The sequence below is a fragment of the Oryx dammah genome, unplaced genomic scaffold (assembly GCF_014754425.2).
Source record: "Oryx dammah isolate SB20612 unplaced genomic scaffold, SCBI_Odam_1.1 HiC_scaffold_11050, whole genome shotgun sequence".
Classification (NCBI taxonomy): Eukaryota; Metazoa; Chordata; class Mammalia; order Artiodactyla; family Bovidae; genus Oryx; species Oryx dammah.
In genome coordinates, this window is record NW_024080444.1 from 10222637 (window position 1) to 10234889 (window position 12253).

General features: G+C 43.2%; 1 protein-coding gene across 3 annotated transcripts in view; it reads right to left on the minus strand.

Annotated features, from left to right (window-relative positions):
- Nucleotides 1-11686, minus strand: part of LOC120860208 (lysine-specific demethylase 4C) — a 404469-nt gene extending 392783 nt beyond the window's left edge. For all 3 annotated transcript variants that reach the window (XM_040235989.1, XM_040235987.1, XM_040235988.1), the window contains exon 1: nt 11160-11686. The gene's annotated coding sequence lies outside the window, so the exon portion shown is untranslated. The remainder of the gene's footprint in view (nt 1-11159) is intronic.
- Between the last annotated feature and the right edge of the window lie 567 nt (nt 11687-12253).

Sequence of the window (12253 nt, forward strand, 5' to 3'; positions counted from 1 at the left end):
TATCTCATTTCCATTCTTTAAAGTTTTTTGTGAAATTGTGAGACTAAGGCTCAGAAATAAAAATCCCTATCCTAAAATCCAACAGCAAGTAGGTACAATGACTGCACATTTAGTATACCCCAGACTCAGACCTGAAACATAACTGACGTCTTTACTCAGCTCTCCTGCTACCACAAAAACAAACGAAGCCCACTAAATTAAGAATAGATCTGCAACACCAAGCCCAAATGTTTTCACAGAATTATGCTCAATTTTTAAGAAACATACCCAATGTTACTTAAACTGTTCCTGATCGCAATGCGGGGGGTAGGGGGGACAAGCTTTAAAATCCTTAAGACACAAGGCTGCTGCTGCTAAGACGTTTCAGTCGTGTCCGACTCTGTGTGATCCCATAGACGGCAGCCCACCAGGCTCCCCCATCCCTGGGATTCTCCAGGCAAGAACACTGGAGTGGGTTGCCATTTCCTTCTCCAATGCATGAAAGTGAAAAATGAAAGTGAAGTCGCTCAGTCGTGTCTGACCCTCAGCGACCCCATGGACTGCAGCCTTCCAGGCTCCTCCGTCCATGGGATTTTCCAGGCAAGAGTGCTGGAGTGGGGTGCCATTGCCTTCTCCGAGACACAAGGCTAAAATGGGTAATTTTGTTGTTCAATGGGTAAGTCATGTCTGACTCTTTGCCACTGCATGGACTGCAACACGCAAGACTTCCCTGTCCTTCACTATCTCCCAGAGTTTGCTCAAACTCATGTCCATTGAGTTAGGGATGCTATCCAACCCTCTCATCCTCTGCCACCCTCTTCTCCTTTTGCCTTCCATCTTTCCCAGCACCAGGGTCTTTCCCAATGAGTCAGCTCTTCACATCAGGTGGCCAAAGTGTTGGATATTCAGCTTCAGCATCAGTTCTTCCAATGAATATTCAGGGTTGATTTCCTTTAGGACTAACCGGTTTGATCTCCTTGAAGTCCAAGGGACTCTCAAGAGCCTTCTCCAGCAACAAAATTCAAAAGCATCAATTCTTTCACAAGAGAAGTCACCACAATGAGAACTCTGAGCACCTCAGTTAGAGAATAGCCTCACTTGTCAAAACTAGAGAAAAGTCTGAGCAGCAACAAAGACCAATGCAACCATAAAGAAAGAAATAAAATTAATTTTAAAAAATATCCTGTAAAATCTCTTTTATATATATACATATTATAAAGCTATGACAATTAAAACATTGATGTGGGACTTCCCTGGTGGTCCAGCGGTTAAGAATCTGCCTTGTAATGGAGAGGACACAAGTTCAATCCTTGCTCCAGGAACTAAGATCCCACATGCCAAACAGTAACTAAGCCTGCGAGCCACATCTAGAGTTCATGCGCCACAAGAAAAGATCCTGTATGATGCAATTAAGACCCAACACAATCAAACAAATCAGTTTTTTTTTTAAACGGAGGTAATGGTACATAAATAGATCATTGTATAAGAACCTAAATGACTTTCAATACTGCACTGGTTAAATAAATTATCATATATACAATTATCATTATACAATGCAATATTGTATTCTCATTTTTAAAAAGAAGCTCTATACATATTCATAGAAGGAGAAAAGGTGGAAGTAGTGACAGATTTCCTCTTCTTGGGCTCTAAAATCACCACAGATGGTGACTGTAGCCATGAAATCAGAAGACTATTGCTTCTCAGCAGGAAAGCTATGACAAACCTAGACAGTGTGTTGAAACGCAGAAACATTACTCTGCCAACAAAGATCCATATAGTCAAGGCTGTGGTCTTCCCAGTGGTCATGTACATTTGTGAGAGCTAGACCATAAACAAGACAGAACGCCAAAGAATTGATGCCTTCGAACTGTGGAGCTGGAGAAGACTTCTACGAGTCCCTTGGACAACAAGGAGATCAAACCAGTAAATCTTAAAGGAAATCAACACTGAATACTCTCACTGGAAGGACTGATGCTGAAGCTGAAGCTCCAGTATTTTGGTCATCTGATGCTAATAACCAACTCACTGGAAAAGTTCCTGATGCTGGGAAAGATTGAGGGCAGAAGGACAAGAGGGCATTAGAGGATGAGATGGCTGGATGGCATCACCAATGCAATGGTCATGAACTTGGGCAAACTTCAGGAGATGGTGAGGAACAGGGAGGCCTGGTGTGCTGCAGTCTATGCGGTCCCAAAGAGTCGGACATGACTGAGCAACTTCACTTTCACTTTTCACTTTCATGCATTGGAGCAGGAAATGGCAACCCACTCCAGTGTTCTTCCCTGGAGAATCCCAGGGACCTGGGAGCCTGGTGGGCTGCTGTCTATGGGGTCGCACAGAGTCGGACACAACTGAAGCGACTTAGCAGCAGCAGGCAACTGAACAATAACATATATATTCATGTTTTTAAAATCTCTCCCAAGGGGATCAATAGGGGAAATTAGAAAAAAATAATCAAAAGGTACAAGTTTTCAGTTACAAGATAAATAAGTACTAGGGATATTACAAACAACATGATAAAGATAATTAACACTGATATACATTGTATAAGAAAGTTGATAAGGGAGTAAATCCTAAGAGTCTCACCACAGGGAAAATTCTTTCTCTATTTCTTTAATGTTGTATCAGTATGAAATGACAGATGTTTGCTAAACTTATAGTTGTAATCGTTTCATGATGTATGTTAAGTCAAATCATTATGCTGTACATGTTAAATTTATACAGTGCTCTATGTCAATCATATCTTAATAAAACTGGGTGGGAGGGGATGGTCATATCTAAGGTATACAGTTAAATGAAAAGAAAAATATTCAAAACAATAAGTATAGATATTACCATTTGTATTAAAAGATATACATATGCATATATGCTTGTATTATTTAGTCGGTAAGCTGTGTCTGACTCTCTGTAACCCCATGGACTGTAACTCACCAGGGATTTCCCAGGCAAAAATACTGGAGCGGGTTGCCAAGCCCTCCTCCAGGGGATCTTCCTGACCCAGGGATCGAACCTGCATCCCCTTGGTCTTCTGCACTGCAGGTCGATCCTTTACCTACTGAGCCACCTGGGAACCCCCATATGGTTGTATAGAGTATCTTATAAAGAATATTTAGACTATGTCTAAAAAGCCCTAAAAGAAACAGGTTTAACCAATAAAAAGAAACTGCCTATCTGATGGCCAAAGGTGAGAATATGTACATTTTACCCATTTATACCTTCTTAATTTTATACACTGTTGTATATCTTGCATTGCATTATTATTCAAATAATAAATTTCTTTAACACATAAGTATAAATAATAATTTTTTAAAAATAAAAAAACAAAGTTATCAAAAAAGCATGAAAAATTAATTGCCCTATCTCAGAGCCTGCTTCTTCCTGCTAAATGAGAGCTGCCTGAATGTTGTAGACTGAGAGTTCTCAGTAAAGTGGCCAAATTTTAGATAAGGCTTCCTTTTGAAAATTAAAAGCAAAATGAATGAGATATGCTACCAGCAGGGGAAAAAAAATAAGCCTCAACAGTACCAGTCAAAGGGATGCCTGTGACCTTGCTGAGTACTTGATGGATTCCCTAAACAGAATCAAAGCAGAGAGACTAACATCCAATCAGAGAAACAAAGGGATGTCCTCAGGACTAGAAGTTAAATGTCTCGTGGAAAAAAAGAGTTAAAAGATGGAGATAAAAAGAGCGCCAAAGTGAAGGAATTTGCTTTCTTCTTTAACCTCCTTCAACAGGAAAAATGGACCCGCAGGAAAAATGCTCTGATGAACAGAAGTGAGTACTTCTAAGGGTCAAGAGAAGCCCAGCAGGTAGAAAATACCCCATCCAGATGATGCCTCCTTGCCACATCCACCTTCAGGACCTGCCTGTCATCAAATAATGTGTTTCCCACAGGCCAGACTTTCCAGGAAGAGCCCTGAAGAACAAAGAGCATGTATGCCTTGGGTTTGAGTTCTGGTTCTTTTGAGTTTGATAAGGGAGTGACACGGAGGACTTTAGTCCTCCAATGCCTGATATACTCTGGATCACTGGAAAAAGTTCAGATTCCTGAACCTGCAATGCTGCAAATCAGAAAAGGAATATGAAATCCCCCAAAAGTGCTGTCACAGCATAGAGTTCAGTTAAAATATCCCTGTGCTTGGCACTTAGGTTATTTCCAGTATGTAGTTAGCAAAAGAGAGTGGAGATCAACATTTAATGGTGGGGCTAAACAGCACCAAGCCTTTTCCACATGGTTTTGAAAAGTGAGCAGATGAGAATCACAGCCCTAGGAATCAGCAAGAATGATAGGCTGAATGCGACACGGGTGCCCAGCCAGGCTCCTTAATTCATACGTTCACAAATACTTACTGGTTTGCCTTGATCCTTGTGTTTTCATTTCTGGAATCTTTTTTTGTTGGTTTGTGAGAAACTCAGAAAACAAAATTGATGAGCGGCAAACCTTAAAACACACCTCTAATGAGCTCAGGGAAGCAGGGTGAAAGAGTGCTGGCTATTAGTGGCCCAGAAAATACTTGGAAGAGAAGCCCTAAGTAAGTCAGGTGTAGATTGTTCTCAATCTGACCTTAAGCAACCCTCCTCTGAGAATGAGGGAGGCCAGAACTTCTAAGAAAAACTAGCTTTCAGCAATAGCTAATTTTAAATGTGTGGAGGGGGTTGGGAGGTAGTATTTAAAGCTATACTTCATCAGACAAGACTGAGAAAATACTTAATTGTGTTTTAAGGTGGGGAGGGGCTAATGGAAATGAAGCATTTCCCTAGGATTGCCTTAAACTTCTGCTATTCAAACTGCAGTCTGCAGGCCTACCTGAGCTAGAAGATGATATCTATCAGTATTTTTACAACATGTGAAACAGAACAACAGAAAATATCAGAGTACAGTACAGGTGGCAAAGTACTGTCCTGGGAAATTTCTGTTTCAGTTTTACACATGGGGAGGGGGTCAGGATGGGTAAAATGTATTTCCTACCGTGTGCCTGATTTTAATTTCCTGAATTTTGTCATGTATGTAAATACCATTATTTGTATAACAAAGGTTTACTGAGCACCTGTACTATAATGCCTGTGAGACAACAAAGTGCTGGTGTGATATAAGTGAAATAAAAATACCTGGTCCTTGCCCTTGTAGAATTCTTTCAGTTTAGAAACAAATTATCAAATAATTGCATAAATATAAAGTTATATACTGCTAAATGTTATGGAAGGAAAAAGTTAAGTAAATTAAGATTGGTTGTCATTAGGGAAGCTGATTTAGATTGAGGAAGAGGTAGGGTGACCGGTCAGGACTGTTTAAGAAACTGCACTCAAGCAGACCAGAAAGATGTACTTGCAAAGGAAGTGGGAAGGGAAAGTCTGTCTGGCAGAAAATGGCACTATCAGGGACGTCCCTGGTGGTGCAGCACAGAAGAATCTGCCTTGCAATGCAAGAGACATCAGTTCAATCCCTAGTCTGGAAAGATTCCACATGCTGCAGGGCAACTAAGACTGCACCACGACGAGAAGCCACTCCAACGAGAAACCCACACAACCACAGCGAAGAGGAGCTCCCACCCTATGCAACCAGAGAAAGCCCACGTGCAGCAACAAACACGCACCACAGCCAAACGGATTAATTAATTAAATCTTTAAAATAAGAAAATGGCACTTTCAGCAAAGGTCTGTATACAATGGGGAAATGAAAAGCTAGTGGACTGAAAGGCAGAACCGTCTAAATAAGGCTTAGGGAGGAGCTTGGAGCAGGAAGAGATAATGCAGGAATTTTAAATGTCCTAAGGGCCATTAGAATGATACAATTTGCATTTTAAAAGATTACTGAGTAGTGAAGAGATATCAAGGGAGCTGGAGTGAATATAGAAATGGTACCAGAGAGACCCTAGAAGATCTAAGCAGAAGTGACAAGGTTTGGTGATGGTACAAAACCCAAGGACTGAGAAAAAAAAAAAAAAAAAGGCAAGGAGTAAGCCATGAGGTGTCTGGGGTAACTCTCAGGTTTCCCAAGTTAACCGCTAAAATGTGGTGGGAAGGATGAAAAACTCAGAAGAGCAGAGCTGAGAGAAAAGATCACTGATCACAGTTTGGCCTGTTTTCGTTAACAAGTAGAGATGCCAAATTAACAACTAAAACTGGACAGAAATATACAAAAATAAAGTCATCACCAAAAGGGATTTGAGGATACATTATTCTGCTCCTTATTTTCCCACAGTAACTTATAATACAAACTAGAAGAATCTAGAATATACTTTAAAGACTCACAGAAATAGACTCACAGCCTTAGAAAACAAACTTATAAAGGTGAAAAGTGGAGCAGGGGCGGGGGGGAGGAATTAAGAGGTTCAGATTAACATACATGCACTATTATACATCAACGAGATGATCAACAAGGACTTAAGGGCCTCCTGGGTGGCACGGTGGTAAACAATCTGCCTGCCGCTGCAGAAGACCTAAGAGACTGGGTTCAATCCCTGGGTCAGGAAGTTCCACTTGAGTAGGAAATGCAACCCACTCCAGTATTCTTGACTGGAGAATTCCATGGACAGAGGGGCCTGGTGGGCTACAGTCCACAGAGTTGCAAAGAGCTGGACACAATTGAGCACATACGAATATGACTGTACAGCACAGAGAACTCGACTCAACAGTCTGTAATAACCTACATGTGAAAATAATCTGAAAAAGAACAAATGTATATAACTGAATCACTTTGCGGTACCCCTGAAACTAGCACAACACTGTAAATCAACTATTTATTGTCGTTTTCAGTCAATAAGTCGTGTCCAACTCTTTGTGACCCCATGGACTCCAAGCACGCCAGGCCTCCCTGTCCCTCACTATCTCCCAGAGTTTGCCCAAGTTCGTCCAATATAAAGCAAAAATTAAATTTAAAAAGTTTTAAAGTTTCTATGGAAGAGCAATTCATAAAAACCACAGCAGTTGAAGCCACTGTGTATCTGAAAATATAGAGCAACAATGTAACTAAAGTCACATCCAAAATAATCCTCTTTCATGAATTAGTCAGGAATCATTTTTCTACTGTGTTTACAATATGCCCATTATTTAACACAGTGCATGGCACATAATACAGGTTATCTATTGAAGACAAGTACCCACTCCTAGGCAAAATAAACCATCCAGCAAAAATAAGGCAAATGGCACAAATAATAAGCAATTCTGCAAGGGAAAACTACTATGGAACATACAAATGTATAATAAAGGGCATTTCTCAGGAGAAAAAAAAGGAAATTAGTTATTTTAACACAAACTTAGCTCTCATATTCAAACAGATGCTAGATTCTATTCATAAGAATCAGTTTAATTTCAATCTTCTAGGGAAGATCATCCCCAGGCAACCTCACCAATCCCTAAATGTCCCTAGATATAGAAAGAATCAAAATGTAATAAAAGCTCTATGTTGAAAAGCTATAGTAAAATCTCATCGAGGTTATCAAAAAAAAGTTAAAATGGCAATTACTGCTGATTTTTCTTTTTCCTCTTAAGTCTAATAATGAACATGGTTTATTAGAGAACAGATTTTCTTAAAAACATGGATTTGGTTTTTTCTATTCATAAAGGTCCTATTGATACATAGGAGAAAAATCCAAAGATGCACATGTACACAAAGAAGACAAATTAACCATACTCCCATTGCCCAGAAGTAACCACTTTCAATATTTCACGTGCAACTTTTTCTGTATATACATGGGGATAGAAAGTAAAGAGTGATACACAACTAATGGTGTAACTGTTTAAATCTATAAATGAGATTACAGAACACTGCTGTGACTGGTATGGGACTGAAGAAAGACTAACTTAAAGGGACAACTGAGCTGAGCTATCTGAAGGATAAGATGTAACTAAGAAGACAAAGAACACGGACCGTTACAGTAATAGTGGAAGCAGAGGGAACGTGAGCCCCAGCCAGCCAGGGAAGTGTGGAGAGGGAGGGGACTGGCTGGGCAAAGCCTGGTTAGAGCGGAGAGAACTCGATCCCTGGGGAAGGGACAGGTGAGGCCACTGAAAGGGAAGCAGAGTAGATAGACTTCTCAAAGTAACTGTCACAATTACTCAGGTAGGGAAAGGATTAGGCCCTGCAAGTGTGGACTTAAGAGGACCAGCATCTTCTCCCAAAGGGTATTAAGGGTAGGGGCACAGGGGAATCATGAAGAGTGGAGAGGCAGGTGAAGCTACAAGGAGAAAAAGATAATAATCCAATATTTTTAATGTATCCTTTAGGCTCCATAAAACCTTCTGGATTGGTAAAGATAAAGAAAATACAGTGACTTTAACTATGTCACAGCTCCCAAGAAACTCACATAGAAATAAAAAAGGGTCTATAGCAAAGAAAAGAAATGAAGGCAGGGAGAGAAGCATTAAATATTCATATTACCAAAAAGAGAAAATACAAACTTTAAGAGATTGAAAGCCCTGCATCAGACCTGAGTTTAAAGAGAATGGAATATACATATTTTATCATATCTCTAATAAACATACAATAAGTACATCAGTATCAAGGAAATAATCATTATGACTATTACATACAAAAAAAAAAAAACCACTGGGCTAACAGAAAGGACGATCTTAATGACATATACACAAGAAAAACACAGCACTAAACTCAGGAGATGCCATACACAGAGAATTCTGCCTTTAAGAAGTGGTCTTTCCTTGGTAGAACAGGAAAAAGCCAAAATAGGACCCTCAAAGACTTGCAGAAAGCATCTCTCAATACTACTATCCCTACTTGCTCATTCACTCATTCAAGAGAAAATGTTTAGTCCAGCAATTCCACTACTGGCTATATAACCAAGAGTAAAATAACAAATTTTTTTTTAATGCATCCATACAAAGACCAGTTCGTGGAGTTCACAGCATTATTTATCACAGACAAAAAGTAGAAACAACCCAAATGCCCATCAACCAATGAACAGACAAAATGTGACATATCCATACAATGGACTATTAGCCATAAAAATGAATAAAGTATTGAAACATGCTCTAACATGGATGAACTTTGAAAATATTAGGCTAAGCGAAAAAAATCTAGCCACAAAAGACCAAGTATCATAGGCTAACATTTATATGTAAAGTCCAGGATAGGCAAGACATTGAGACACAAAGCAGACAAGTCACTGCCTAGGGGCTGGGGTGGAGACTGGATTTGGAAGAAATGGACAATAACTGCTAATTGGAAATGAATTCTGAGGTGATTAAAAAAAAAGGTCTAAAATGGATTGTGCTAATGGTTGCTCAATTCTATGCATATACTAAAAACCAAGGGAAAAAAATCCACTTTTAAATAGGTGGATTTCACAGTATGTGAATTATATCTCAATAAAGCTGTTATTAAGAAAGAGGGTATCTGCAGCACCTGAGGCACTATGGCAAACTGCTGGAAACAGAACAAAGAAAATACATTCAATCGCACACAAAACCTGTGCTCAGACTATACCTTTCTACTGGAGTAAGCAATTAGACAACAATGAGAAAAGCAAAGAATTCAGACTGTGCCCCAGGGACACCTAACCTACTCCTGGGTGATTAAGATGTCCAGAAGAGAACTCAATATACCAGATTTTCATCCTTAAATTGAAAATTTAAGTCTAAGACCTGTTCCCAGTCTCTTAAAATCTGCATTCTCACAGAATGTTACTGACAGCAATGGACTGTACCTGTTGTTAAGTATCTGTGCACGTGCAATGTTTAAAATATGTTTTTAACTTTACAAAAGCAACAGATTATAGTATGTTAATAAAATGAAACAACTCTACTATTTAAATTGTACTGTCAAGTTCGTGAAGGTGCTCTAATGTGCAAACTTTTCATAGCACCTTAAATTGGAAGAAAGAGGGCCTTTAAAACCCGAATTACCATGAAATACATTCCAAAACAAAGCCTGGAGGGTTGGGAGAGGACTAGCAAGGTGGGAGAAATTGACTAAAGATCAAAAAGAACTGAGTGCTAAAAAGTAAAAATGGATCTTTAAGATTTAAAGCCACTAATTTTCAACCACGACATTTTGAAAGTAGAATATTTGTAACTGTTGCCAAAGAAACAGTGAAGCTGAGTTTCCTGAAATTAAAAAAAAAAAAAAAAATACTGCAAATTCAAGTGGGTGAAATGGAGCAAAGTTTGGTCTGAACGTAGGTGAACCGACCCTACCAAGAAACTTCCACGAGGATAAGGGCGGAACGATTGCAACTTTTAACCTATACTTCCGAAGCAGCGGTTGATAAATCATCCCGCAGGGTAATTTGCCAACTGCTTAAAAAAAAAAAAAAAAAAGTTTGTCCCCTCTTCTCTAGTGAGAAGGAACCAGACAAAAAACCTCCCAGGCATCGCCCACAACCAAAGCCAGACCGTGCAGACGTGCGTGGTTGCAGCTCAAGGGAAGACTGGCTCCGAGTTCACCCGGAAAGCATCCGAATCGAGCCCTGCTGGTTTCATTGGCTGAGCCCAGAGGAAAACCCCAAGCTCGAGCCGGGAGCCCCAGCCTACCTGGCTCCTTTCTTCACATTCCCACCCCTCGCCACGTGCCATGCCTGGCATTCCACGCGACCCGAACCGACTTCTATTTATTAAGCACCCACTGTCTACAACGCATCACGGCAAGAAGCACTGCAGGAAGAAATGGCCCCACACCGGAAAAACCAAAAGGACAGCCACAGGGGCTAAGGACGAACCCAGGAGAGGGGTTAGCTGCCTACGGTGGAGTGGTCTGGAGAGGAGCCTTCACCCTCACGTCGTGGGTCGAGATAGTCCCCGGGAAGAAATGGCCCCGAGGGACGCGCCAGGCCCGGCCTCCCTGGAGTCTGCCGCAGACCGGGCTGGAAGGGGAAAGGTAAGGAGTCGGCATTTCCGAACCACCGCGCGCTCCTCTGCTCCACCGAGCGCGACCCCGACTCCGGTCCCCGGGAGAACGGCGAGCCCGGGGACCGAACCTCCGCGAGGGCCGGAGCGGGCTGTCACTGGCTCCCGCTTCCCAGCCCTGCGACCATGGCCGGCCACTCTCTCGCCAGCGTGACAGCCACGGCGTCCACGGACCGAGCGTCTCCGGCCCGGCGTCTCCGCTCTGCCAGACGCCGGCACCCCCTGCTGCCCCGCGCGGAGCGGGACAGTGCCGGGAAGACCGCCCGGGCCCCTCCCCCCACCGGCCCCATCCCCCGGACTCCGGAAAAGCGGTTACCTGGCGCGCGGGCGGGGGCGAGGACACGACCCCGAGGAGGAAGATGAGAAGGAAAACGGTGGCCTCCGGCCCAGGGAGATTTGGGAAATTTGGAAGACTTGTTCCGCACTGGGTGACAGCTGTTCGCTGCGCACGCGCACCCGGCCCCAGTCGCCCGATCACTCCGCCGCTCCTCACCCTCCCGTCGAGGGCTGGGAGGCAGCGGCGAAGGCGCGCGCACGGGGCCAGCCGGCTCTCCCTGCGCGAGGGCGCGCGCGTCGTCACGTGACCGCTGGGGCCGGGCACTTGGTGGGTCACGTGAACTTCCAAACAGCTTAAAGGTGCCAAGCACCTTCTTGCTTTGGCTTAATCTTTCGCACAGTTCTTAGGCTAGGCTCGCTCGCCGCCGCGCTTCGTGTTTTCTGGAAAGGGACACGTCCTCTTTTGCCCAGAAGGGGAAGATACTTGAGCAAAAGGAAGAGACAGGTGCACAAAACCTTGTCTGGGAGCGCGTACCGGGTTCCCGCAGGGTTGGACCTGATGAAGTCCACGCGCCACACGTCGCCCAGGGCTCCGACGCGGGCCTATGGCGGTCCCCGGCGCGCAGACGTCAGAGTGGCGTTGCCATGGGTGGGGTCTCGCAGTGCCCAGCGGAGCCTGGCTAGGATGTCTCGGCTTGCTGCTGGGCAGCAATGACAGTGTTTTATGGCTGAGACTTCTGAGCCTCTAGACCGACATGGGGGGTCCAAGTAGGCTAAAGGTGTCTGCCTGCCAACCCCTTAACAAGTAACTCAAGCAAGAAGCCGAGAGGAGTCAAACTGTCCCGTGATTCAGTCACCTACGCGGAACAAGTCCCACCCGGCGCAGGTGTGCTCTTGAGTTGAAGAGTCCCGAGGTGACCCCAATAGGAATTAGGACTGGCTGCTGCTGCTGCTGCTGCTGCTGCTGCTAAGTCGCTTCAGTCGTGTCCGACTCTGTGCGACCCCATAGACGGCAGCCCACCAGGCTCCCCCGTCCCTGAGGTCACTCAAACACATGGGATGACAGCAATATGGCCTGAATTGTAACAGGAAGTTCAAGCGCATCTGGACCCCTCAGAAAGTAGTTAAACTAGC